Here is a 13,451-nt window from a genome sequence, read left to right on the forward strand (position 1 = left end):
CCCAAAGTGCTGGGATTACAGGCGTGAGCCACTGCGCCTGGCCCAGGCAGAGATTATTTTTATTTTGTTCACCATTCAATACCAAGTACCTAGAAACATGCCTGGAGAGTATGTTTCTAGGTACTTGGGGTGTGTGTGTGTGTATACATATATACATGTATATCCCAATATATCTATCTTGAATGCTTTGTGACATGTAGATGTCACAAAAGTAATTGACCTAACCTCAATTACCTCAGGCAAAAAAAACTGTGGTCCTATAATGTTACCATGATCAAAGGAAATAGCAGAAGTTTGTAAATTTAGAAATATTGGATTATAAAAAGGAACCCCAATACTATTCTGTTTCAAAGCCATGAAAATCATTATCCCGTCATTCTCCATTTATTGCTAACTTTAATTTTACATCCATCTTCTAATTTTATAGCCAAGTATTCATATATAAAGAAAAACAAAGTAAGAAATAGATATCTTCTACTATAAGCATAACTATTTTTACATGCACAGAATAGTAGTTAAGAGAACTGATTCTAGAGCCAGAGTGTTTACATTTAAATTCTGTCTCTCAGGCTGAGTGTACTGGCTCATGCCTATAATCTCAGCACTTTGGGAGGCTGCCGCAGGAGGATCACTTGAGCCCAGGAGTTCAAGACCAGCCTAAGCAATATAGGGAGATCTGGCCTCTACAAATAATTTAAAAATTAGTTGGGCATGGTGGCACTTGCCTGTGATCCCAGCTACTTGGCAGTCTGAGGTAAGAGGATCACTTGAGCCTGGGAGGTCAGGCTGCAGTGAGCCACTGTACTCCAGCCTTGGTGACAGAGCAAGAGCCTGTCTCAAATAAAAACAAATAAATAAATAAATTCTACTTCTGACACTACGACCTTGAGTAAATCCAGGATCTAACATTGGTTAATGTTTACTATGCACCAAACATTGTGCTAAGAGGTTTCACATATAGGTAATCAACATGCGTCTTTGCTGCTTTTCCATTTTTTCATAAGTAAAATAGGAATAATACTATTTACCTCATTAATTCTTGATGAACATTAAATGACAATAAAAATTTTAAAATGCCACTTCTTGCTCACATGAATGCCTAATAAGTGAGTTATCTTCTCTCTTTTCCTCTCTAATTTATGCTTATCCAATCTTAACTCACAGCCAAAGACAAACTGTCTTCAAATATCTTGACAAAGAAAGAGAAGAGTCTGGGACTTGTAAAGTTTCTGCTTGTGGAATGAAAAAACTAGTTTTTTGTAAAAGGCTTTGAAATCAGAACCAAAGTCCAAAAATGATCACAAAGGCAATGGTGACCTTGGCCAAACTTGAAGGGCAGCAAAGAGGAAAAGTCACGATTCAGTGATCCAATAATCAAGGCTACTAAGCAGTTATGGCTTCAAGGGCAAAGACTTTTCTGATATTGATGGTACTTAAAAGCAGAACAGCCTTCTCTATTTTGCATCTAAAGAATAGCAGTCAGTTAATTAAAAACAAAACAAAACAAAACAAAACAAAAACCTTATCTTTGAGCTTAGCTTCATTTGTAGAAAAACTGTTTACCATACTGAATGAGTGAAAAACCAAGTCACAACCTACCTCCAGCTGTGTAGTAAATCTTGCATCCAATAGTTAAGTTACAGAGATGATGGCAATTTTCCAGGATTAAGACATTCCATCCAACTTCAAGAAAAATTCTCTTGTTCAATCATAATGTTGGAATCCTATATTTGAAAGGAACCCTAAGACTTCTTTTTAATAATTAATCCCTTAAGTTTCAGGAAAACAAGTTTCAGGAAAATGATAAGATGCAATGAGATTTTTCAGCTTTCTTGTGAGAAAGTTCTCGTTTCCAGGAAGTATTGAATTTATTTGGGGACAGGCATATGTTGAAGGAGAAATCCCCAAGAAGACTGCTCTGATGGGGTTATTCTTACGCAAAACACTCTGTCATTCCTGGGCCTGCCTTCTCAAATAGGAAATCCCATCAGACTTTGAAGAATAGAGTCGTAATAGGGTAGGAAGTGGCTGTTCTCTTGATATGTAGGCAAAGAAATGTCATACTACTTTTTTTTTTTCTTGAGATGGAGTCTCGCTCTGTCGCCAGGCTGGAATGCAGTGGCACATCTAGGCTCACTGAAACCTCTGCCTCACGGGTTAAAGTGATTATCCTGCTTCAGTCTCCTGAGTAGCTGGGACTACAGGCATGTGACACCACACCCAGCTAATTTTCGTATTTTTAGTAGAGATGGGGTTTCACCATGTTGGCCAGATGGTCTTAATCTCTTGACATTGTAATCCACCTGCCCCGACCTCCCAAAGTGCTGGGATTACAGGTGTGAGCCACTATACCAGGCTCCAAATGTCATACTTCTTTTGGAATCTTGTTCAAATATGATGGCAGTTATTACCCACCCCCAACCCCCACAAAGAATTTTCTATAATTCTTCCTGCTGCATTTTGGAGGAAGTTAATAATTTTCAAAAAATTATATCTTGTGTATTTGATGTTAATTATTTAGGTCCATACTTAAGAGGTGAGGAAAAATTAAACAGGCTAATCATGTTTGTTGGTAATTTTTTATTGAATCTACTTTCTTAGCTTTTCCTTCTCATGGTTTTTCATATCCGTTGAACTCGATTGCTTAAGCATTATACCAACCTTTTTATAAGTTTGGGTTTTTTATGTTTAGGTATTTCTATTATACCCTTCATTTTCAACAGTGTCACCCTAGATCTCATCTAGTGAGATCAGTCATAAAAGTGTTAATGTAGTCATTCGTGTCTGTCAGACTTTGAGAAAGTTAAAGAACTATCTTTCAGTTATACTGATTTCCATTTAAAAATTCAATAAATTATATTAAATGTTTAATATATAATGAGTTAATATTCCTTATTATAAAGTTGGTATTTCCAATATTTACCTTTAAAAGCAGAAGCAGATCTAGGTTTGCCAAATCACACGATCTGATATTTGATTAAATGATTTAATTATCTGACACCAGGGTTAAAACACAGAAACTAAAGCCAGACATAATTTTAGCTCTGTAAGAGTAACACCAATAGTGACTACAGCTACCTAAAAATATTTCCTATTTATATTTATTTCTTGGGTAACATATAAATTTTTAAATAAAAGCACTGCATTTATGCCTCATACTCATTCAGCTCATGCTTTGCCATGGTTCGCCATGATGTGTTTGGGTAGTACTTGAGATTAGCCAGACAATTATTTATCTTTGCTGTTTAATTTTCCCTTATGGCTGTATCTACACAGCACAAAGTAAACTAGAGACTTGGCAGTTGTCTTGTTAATTTTATCAAAGCAAATGGCTAAACCACATAAATCAGGACAAAAATACAAAATCTGTATATATTGTCACAGACTCAGCTTGTAGTTGTTCATAAAATTACAAAGTAGTGGAAGCTGAAGGAGACCTTAGAGATGATCTGATTTTAGTTCCTTATTCTCTCTGAGAAAAGCTAAAGATGAAAAGTTTTTGTGACTTGTCCAAAGACACACAGCTAATTAGAATTCAGTGATCCTCCATGAGATCATGTTGCCTTTCATAGCCTTTGGGAAGGAGTATATTATACTGTTTGATTTTAACTTGCAACTCTTCCCAGAGTCCTAAATGTACTGTATTACTCTACTCCTCTCTCCCTTTTTTCTTCCCTTTCTTCCTTCCCTCCCTCCATTCCTATTTTCCTTTAAGAAATGCAAGGTAATTCAATATAATTTTGCTTTAAGGCCTACCAAAAGTAATTTTAGATACTCTAGAGGCTTGCAGAATCACAGCTAAGGATTACTATTTTATCAAATTCCAACATGTTATGTTCAAATTGTGTGAGGTGAAGTGGATATTTTTTGTAGAGAGGAACAAATTAGAGATATTTAAAATTAGTAACTTAGGTTGAATAGTTAACATCAATTATCGTAGGTTTCATAGACTAAATGCCTTAGGAGTTACTGGAGAATGAAAATCCAGAGATAGCTAAAATTATTACGAATGCTATCATAGCTAAGAATTTAAGAGATCGTTTCGCTATCCTGAGGAAGAGGAAATAGAAGTGTAGCTAATTCCTCCCATCTACCACCCCCTTCACCTTCAGTGCCAGCAAAATGTTAAAAAACCCAACTGCGAAGGTTTAACTCAGCTTGGGAGTTAATTTTTCAAATATTATTGTAACAAAAAGGCCTTATAAAGGGTATTTGTATTATATGCTTGCATGTGTGTAAATAAATGCAGTCTCCATCTCTTACTGGGACAATTCATTTTGCAGTCATTGTGTGCTTTGGCTTCCTGGGGCCTGTCAAATTATGGTGTTGCCTTTGAGTAAAAAATCACTTTAGGAATCAATAGCACTCACTGGAACGCAACCAGAACTACGCTTAAAAAGTGATATTAGTATTTGAACTGATTTTTCATTTTTTAGTCAAAGATCTCCAAGCTCTTTACTTATTTTTAGTGGCAAAGAGTGTTATAGATTTGACTCTGGGAATACTGAAACAATAAACAGTTAAAGAACAAAGAGTCATGAGTCATGGAGAGCCCATATTTTTAGAGGATAGCACTATAGAGTCATGTACGCTCTGCCTATCATATAATGCAGCCATTTGGAAAATCATCCCTCGCTTTTCTCAACCCAGTGTTTCTTTCCTCTCCAATACAGCCATTTTCCAAGACATACTTTACACCTAGAAACTACCTCCTATTATATATCTTATTTCAAAATTCTATTTATTTGAAAGCAATCAGAATACATACAGAAACTGCAGAGTAGAAAGGGGCTGTGGCAATCCTCTAGCAATTTCCCATCGAATGCAGGAATCCCCTATAATACCCCAGGCAGATGGACAGTCTCTACTTTAACAGCATTCCAGCTCTCCTGTAAATTATTCCCAATATTCAGCTGAAATTTACTCTAAGTTTTTACGGAGTTCTGTCTTCCGGAATAAAACAGAACAAATATATATCAAATACAGTCTCGTGCACAAGATAGCCCTTCAAAAAGGCCAAAATAGCCTCTTTCCTCATAAAGTTACAAACATGTCATTTTCCTCTTCGATCATCAAACTTCACTAAATAATAAACTGGAATTGTGCCACCTTTTCCTGACCTCCTCTCCTTCCTTATTTCTCTGTGAACTGAGTTTTGGCTTTGCTGTTTCTAATAACAGTGTTCTCTTTGATTATATATATATATATTCCCAATCTTAAGGCCTTTTCTCATTTACCATTGTTCTCTATTATTCCTTAAGTACTCTTTGACTGTTGACCTTTACCTGAGCACTGTACTCCAGGAAAGAGCAACAATTAGGAAAGTACCTTAACCTTTTGCTTTCTCAAATCCCTGGCATCTTTTTGTACTCCAGGAAATAACTAACCTTGAAGAACACCCTTCTCCATATGACTGTGTCAACTCTTTCTCAGGACTCCCATAAGACTCAGGGATGATCCCCTTCTTTACCTGTAACAAGGGCAAATATAGACCTTTCCCCTTTTGCCTGAACCTGCTGACAAAATCAGATAGAGATCCTCTAACTTTCCATCCTTTGCCCCATGAATGTTTATCTGAAATTAGAATTGTTTTTCCTTTTGAAATGAGCTACACACAGAGAGATACCAATCCTGTTTAGTTGACTGGACTTCCCCTGATTGCAAAACAACACAAAATCACCTCACCTATAATTTGCCTACTCCTTCCTATGAAAGTCTAATGGAAAACCACCCTGCCAAGACATGATCTTGGGACCTGGAGTCTCTATTGCAATAGATTAAGTAAAATCATCCCCTTAACTGTTGGTGCATTTTGCCTTTGACACCTTCTTAAAATATTCCTTTTTTTTTTTTTTTTTTTGAGATAGAGTCTCTGTTGCCCAGGCTGGAGTGCAGTGATGCAATCTCAGCTCACTGCAACCTCCGTCTCTCAGGTTTAAGCGATTCTCCTGCCTTAGCCTCCTGAGTAGCTGGGATTACAGGCATACACCATCACTGCCTGGCTAATTGTTGTACTTTTAGTAGAGACGGGGTTTCACCATGTTGGTCAGGCTGGTCTCGAACTCCTGACCTCATGATCCACCCGCCTCAGCCTCACAAAGTGTTGGGATTACAGGCGTGAGCCACCGATCCCAGCCAAAATATTGCTTTTCCTTATCTTCAATGAACATTATGTTCTGGATTTACTCCTACTGTTTTCTAGCTTTTCTTTTGCCATTTGGGGTCTAGTTTTCTCTTTCTGTCCCCTAACGTGACCACAATCCAAGATTCAAGTCTACATTATCCTTGTAGACTCTGTATCAGAAAACTCATTCCCTCTATTCAATCCTGACCTCTATCCAGGTAACCACCTGATTTATATTACCATTGTCTTATCATTGATCCTTAAACATCACTGTAAGCATATTTCTTTATCATGAAATCTTAACTCCTTGTCTCATATTCATCAATTTCCAAATTCTACTTCCAAATATTTATCTACAATCTTGACTCCACTCCTGGCTCCCATCCTGTATCTTCATATGAGACATCACCTGACCATTATCACTAGAAGTGTAACCGACTGGCCTTACCATTCTCTCAGCGGTCCAAATTTAAAATCCTCTCTCTCCACATGCACCTATGTCTGTTGATTCTTCTTTCTCAGAGGCACATCTCTCTAACTGAGGCCACAAAATGGAAAGAAAAGATTTAAAAATAAGAACTGTACTAATACAACTGATTTTAAATATATCAAACTCAAAGAGAATTGAGTCTAGCAATACTACAACAGTTTGGGCATGGCACCAGTAATAGCCAATGGGAAGAAGCACAGGTGGATGGGGGTAAAAAAATGTCTGAGGTTTATGATTAAGGGAAATAGTAAAATAGAAGGTCAATAGCAGAAATAGTCAACAAGCTTTGGAGGTAGAACACAGCAACTAGGAAAGTCCAATGTAAATCAACCATGGACATTTGGGGAAATCTGTCAGCCAATAATAGAGCCTCTTAATTACAGGTCCAATAACAAGATTACCGCATCTAAGAGAATGGATGGGGATAACACTGGGCCTTAGTCTTGGAGAAACCAGAATCTAAAAGAGAGAGGATAGGAATGTAGGTAATGTAAACCAAGCAGCAGTCTAGTTAATGGAACTGTTTCCAAGTAAGAAACCAATTATTTGTGGGTACCAGTTGACTTGATGGTGAGTCAATTGTGTGTAGGGCTCTTAAAATGACCCTGCCCCAGGAATAACAATGATATTGATTCCAAAGCCAGGTACAGAACTCACCTGAAAGAGAGATGGTCAGTGGTGAGTGATCTCACAGTGGGTCCCAGAGGATATATGACAGTACCTCAAGCTGGCATTTCAGGGGTTGGTAGAGAAGATACTAATATCTGAACAAGAACAGTCATATCTTAATCATTCTGTTCCCAAGGTGGACCTCTTCACAACTTCTTCTCTGTTGTGGATAGCAGTAGCTAAAATAGTCACCTAAAGCTGACAGATGATAATATGGAAGGGAGAGGAGATGGTTGCTGCCCCAACAAATTATCTGACACCATTGAGTCTGAAACAAGGAACATAACTTTCCCTGATATTTAAATGAAAGTGTACTAAATTTAAACATTCTATCATAGTCTTACTGTCATTTGACTGGGTCACTTTTGATCTCTGCTGTTGGTCTGATCTACATATCCTTGTCATCACTGCTAAATCAGGTAATAAATTTCTCGAAGAGTAGTAAGGAGAATTATAAACTCATCTGTGCCCTGAGGCATCTTGTGTAATTATTGAGACCAAAAAATGGGAAAATACTAGAAATAGAAAAAATAGAGTTAATCTCGTTTTCTACAGTAGGTTTTAATGAGGTTTCAGAGGGAGAATTACTGAATTCAGGAAAGTGTAGCAATAAATTGGGGGTAAAGATGGTATAGAAAATATTCAGATGTGGGAGAAAATGAGATATAGACTTTTTCACTGAAGTTAACTTCAGTGTACATAACAGAGAGAGAAATTCTATGAAGCATCAACAACTTACAGCCAAGAGTAAAAGGAACACATGTGTAGTTGAGCACAGGTAGGTTTATTTTCATGTGATAGCTCGGAAGATTCTATGCCATGAAGAATCATGAGGTGTCTCACAAGAAGGGACTAGAAAGGGCTTTATTTGGGCAGGTGTTAGGTGATGTGGAGGTGTTTTTATGGAAACAGAACCTTGCTCTGGATTGGAATGCTGTCACAAAACAGAAGTAATTTTATAATTAGGCATCTCAATAAATACAATCTAGGAAGAGGGAGGAGTAAAGTAAGCATCATTATTCATATTAGCCAGGCTGAAGAAATATTCAGACATTCTGTGGTTTGGACAATGTTCATATTTAGTCTGCTTTCAGGCATGATTATTACGGTGGTCTTGTTTTGTCCTGATTCATCACACAAAGGGCCCTTGTCTGATGTTGGTGTTCTGCAAAATTGTTTATATTAACAGGAGAACACTAAGGCTAACTTGTGAGCTCCAGGCCAGTTCCTGCCTGTCGGAGGCTGCTTTTCTTTTTCTCAAGAGAAATAAGGAACAGTTAAACTCGACCTTTCCAGATCCGAGGTGTCATTTAAGGCCCTTTCTTCCATTTTCCTGTACCCACTCCATAGTTTCCCATCTGGTAATACTATAGGCATATAATTCCCCTGAGCATCATAGAAAGAGAAATTACATTGATTGCCCAGACACAGTGAAAAAAATTTTAATTCAACCCAGTGCCATCAGCTCAAGCTCTATCCTGAAAATGCTTTTACTGGCTCTTAAAGATGCATATGATTCCCAATGGGCTAGTGGCACTGTTTTCTAATTTAAAATATTTTAATTAAATAAAATCCTTCTTAAGGAAGAAAGAGCAAGCTAGATCAGAATCTGTCACCTCAGTTGTCTTCTCACTGCACTGATATGACAAGACAGCAAGTTGGGGGTTTTCACCCTCTCTCTCATCCCCTCCTTCCTTTAATGGCCTGTCAAAAGGAAACTCCATCCAGTGTTGGCATTAATGCCTGCTGTAAATAAAAAGGAAATGGGAGGAAAGAGGAGGAGGGAAAAGAGGGGGTGTTTGATAGAAGCTAGATTTGCAGCTCAATTGCAAGGCATCTCTCAGAGTGTCTAGACACCAGCTGCCTGGTTACCATGGAAACCCACTAACTTAGGCTGATGGGCTGAGTAGTAACGACTCTCAGGAGATCTGGGTGGGAGCATGGTGGTGGGGGAAGAGGAAGGTTGGGAGCGATGGCACAGAGGATGTTAGAGCAATATCGGAGAGAACAAGTAAAAACAAAATTGTCTTTGTGAGAGAGCGGCATTAACCCTGTTACTGTTTCTCTCATGCACATCACACATGTGGTGACAAGGTACAAATCTGTCTTACTCAGCAGGTGTCAGGATGCAGGATGCTCAAGATGAATATCTGAGGTGGAATGGTTGCATTCTCATTAACCTCCTGCCCATGTCAAACTAGTTCCTCAGTAAACCAAACCTTTCCACGATAAACAGACACAATCAACAATTGTCCAACTAAGAGCAGGAGTAGGGAATTTCAATCCACAAGAATGGCTGCCACTTTTACAAGTACTCAGCAGTAAAGACAAAACATAGTCCTTTATGCCTAAGGTATCCTCCTTCCTGCTCCTCCCATTTTCTCTTCTCATATGTAAGGGTTGAGCACTGATGGAGGATGGTGGTGGGAATGTTGAGGCTATGAGTTAAGAAATGAAGGATTACCAGTTTAGGGCCAAGTTATTATGTGTACAAACACATTTTGTTCTCTTACTTATAAACAGATTCCTGTTATCAGGGGTTCTGGTCTACGGATTTTAAAGTTTTATAGTTGCTTGCTGTCATCCTGATCCCTTCCCACTTTCCTCTGGGACTGGGATTTTTGAGGTAGCACTGACACCCCCATACCCTCATCTCTCTCATCACCTAACTATGTGCTCATTTCCACCTTTTACCCACACCTTTCCACTCCACTTTCTAAGTTCCACCACACACAAACATCCCACAGACACAGGAAGGAGCCTTTTCTCACCAAAGATTGTCTACAGCTATACAAACTAGATTTGTTTGTCTCACAGTGTCTTGCCTTTATTCTTACTGACCACAGTAAGAATCTAAGAGAAGACCTACTGGTTTGACTGGAGTTATCGGAGTCACAAAACTGTTTTCTGGTGCAAAGCTAATGGGTGATATGAGACTTAATCCTTGGACTCTGATCATGACCAACAGAACTGGTTATATATGATACACACACACACACACACACACACACACACACGTATTCTGTGAATTTTTACTCAGTGGTTCCTTTGAAGAATTGCTCCCATATGAAAAAATGTCCTAATCACATTGATTTATAAGCAATATGTAAGCAAATTTAACATACTAAAAAAGGGTTACTAATAGGTAAATGCTGAGTTAACTATAATTTATGATAAGTGGAAAATTTTAATCCACCAGAGACTCTTTGTTAGACATTAAAGTTTCTATGACTTTGATTTGATGATTCAACATGAAAGAAAGGCAGCTCACTTCTAAGCAAAAGTGTGTTTTGCCATCTACTTCCAGTCTGGGCAGAATTCCCAGTGGTTTTGAATTTGCTAAAATGGTACTCTGCTTTTAGAGATATATCCTTTGCACTGAAAGATGAAACAATTTCTTCCTAGTGTCCTGGACTCCATGTATGGAGGACTCGTGAAGCAGTGAGGCTATAACAAGGAGCTAGTGCCCTGATGTCACAGACACAACCCAGTTATGGTCCCTGTCCAGTGGCCACCATCTTCCAGTCATTACAAGGATGGTATTACATATGAGAACTATGTGAGTCACCAAAGAATGTACAGAGACAAAGGAAGGTGAGGAAACATGTGCTTAGGTGGTGGAGAGGAAGTTTCTTCAGAATTGCCTATTTAATACATATGCTTGGTATCCCCTTCACTTATCAAATGAGTTGATATTTGCTGAGCATTTACTGATTGTTCTAGTTGCTGAAAATACAACAGTGTACAAAATAATAATAAAACCAAAAATACCCTGTCTTCATGAAGTATATACTGTTATTATAAATAAATAAATGTAATGTATAACATATTAGATGGCAGTAAGAGCTACGGAAATAACAAAATTGGCTGAGTGCGGTGGCTCATGCCTGTAATCCCAGCATTTTGGGAGGCTAAGGTGGATGGATCACTTGAAGTCAGGAGTTGGAGACTAGCCTCATCAATATAGTGAAGCCCTTTCTCCACTAAAAGTACAAAAATTAGCCAGGCATGGTGGTGGGCACCTGTAGTCCCAGCTACTTGGGAGGCTGAGGCAGGAGAATTGCTTGAACCCGGAAGGTGGAGGTCGCAATGAGCCGAGATGGCACCACTGCACTCCAGCCTGGGCAACAAGAGCAAGGCTCCATCTGAAAAAAACAAACAAACAAACAAACAAAAAAACCCAAAAATAACAAAGCTGGAAAAGAGAAGAGGAAATGCTGGGATGAGGGTGGGGTGACAATATTAAACGAAGAGAAAGTTGCTTTGAGAAGGTGATATCTGAACAGAGAGCTGAAGAAGGTTAGAGAACTCTATAAACTTCTAGAGGAGGGAGGTTTTGAGGCAGAGGGAACAGTAAGTTGTGAATGCCCCACATATGAGCACACCTATTTGTTGGGGGAGCAGCAAGGAAATCAGTGTTGCTAGAATGGACCAAGAAATGGAGAGTAACAGGAAAGGAAATCCGAGTGGTGACCTAGTGGATATGCTGATAACATGGAGCTCTTAGGTCACTTTAAGGACTTGACTTTTACTGACGTGAGATAGGCGCTAAAAAAAAGTGAGATGTGCTGAAACTCTGGATGTATGTTGAAGGTGGTGCCAATAAGATTTGCTCATAAATTTCATGTTGTCAAGGGGGGAAAAAGAGGAACTATTCCAAGGCATATGGCCTAAGTATCAGGAAATGATGGACTTGTCATTTCCTGAGATGGGAAAGACTGGAAAAGGAGTAGGTTCAGAGAAAAAGACAATAGTTTGGCTCTCAAGAGATTTAGTTTGAGGTATATTCGATATCCAAGTAGAGATGTAGAGTAAGCATTTGCTGCAGTGGGAAGAGAGGCCTGGGCTATAAATGGAAGATTAGGGCTTACCATATGGTAAGGAGTATTTAAAGCCATTAGCTTGGGGAGATCACCAAAGGCACAAATGTAGATAAAAAAGAGAATGTGGAAGATAAAAAGAAAAGGACAAACAAGAGCTGAGCTGTGGGGTATCTCAATATTTAGAAATCAGGGAAATAAAAAAGGAAGGGCAAAAGAAACTGAATGGGACTAGCCAGTGGGTTAGCATAAGTAATCAGAATAGGTAACATCCTGGAAGAGCAGTAATGAAAATGTTTCAAAGAGTAGAAAGTGATCAACTATGTGATGCTGTTAGTAGGTCAAAGAAGATGAGGCCTTAGAATTAGCCATTGGGTTTTGGCAATGTGGAGGTCATTTGTGCGTTTGGCTAAAGTTGTTTCACTGGATGGGGAGTGGGAGTAGTGGGGAGGTAGATGTGATTGTTGTGGATTAAAAGTAGAATAAGAAGAAACAAACTAGAGTGAGTACAGACAACTTTGGAGCTAGACTGCCTGAGTTTGAATGTGTTTCACAAATGTGATACCTCAGGCATGTTATGTGTTCTCTACTTTGATTTCTCCATCTATAAACTGGGGCATACTACTTACCTCATATGGTTCTTGCATATATATGATACATATAAAATACTTAGATTATATGCTTAGTATTAAATAAAATAGTCCTTATTGTTACTTCTCTTAATTCTTAAAAAGTTGGGGTGCTTGGAAACAAGTTCTATTTTCACTTCCAGAGACTAAAATAATAAAAAATGTTATTTGAGCAACTATGATGTAAATTCTGGAATTGTTGGTCTGCTTTAACAGTGCTTTGTGGCAGATTTGCATTGAGCCACCTCAAGGGTGTGTCACATTCCATTTTCCACTTAGTATAAGGTTTCAGTTTTAAAAAGCATAGCCTAAGGATCCAGAGTATTTAATGAATTTAAGATTTTCCAAGCACTAATATTTTTAAACTCTGAAAGACCCTAAAATTTTTCTTTTTAGATCACATTGAACTTCTGTGGTAGTTTATGTAAAGCACTTTGAAACCTGTAATACTCAAAAGTTAAGGCACTGATATTTCCATGCTATAAAAACAGTTCATCTGATATTTTGTCAAACACAAGTCTTTATAACTAACACTTTGGCCTACAATAAAAATTCACATTTGTATAATGATCCCAAAGCATTTTATGACTATGATTACTATACTTCTAATGTTGTATATGTTTTATCATATCCCAAATCTTTCCCAATCGGAAATCCAATAATGACACGGATAGCAATTGTTAATCAAAACATTTGATGAACCAGAATGTTTCATTCCC

General features: G+C 38.1%; 1 protein-coding gene across 1 annotated transcript in view; it reads right to left on the bottom strand.

Annotated features, from left to right (window-relative positions):
• GAP43 (growth associated protein 43) overlaps positions 1 to 13,451 on the bottom strand; it is a 99,891-nt gene that overhangs the window by 14,220 nt on the left and 72,220 nt on the right. The window lies entirely within an intron of this gene.

The sequence above is a fragment of the Sapajus apella genome, unplaced genomic scaffold (assembly GCF_009761245.1).
Source record: "Sapajus apella isolate SASKATOON/1434 unplaced genomic scaffold, GSC_monkey_1.0 scaffold40, whole genome shotgun sequence".
NCBI classification, from domain to species: Eukaryota; Metazoa; Chordata; class Mammalia; order Primates; family Cebidae; genus Sapajus; species Sapajus apella.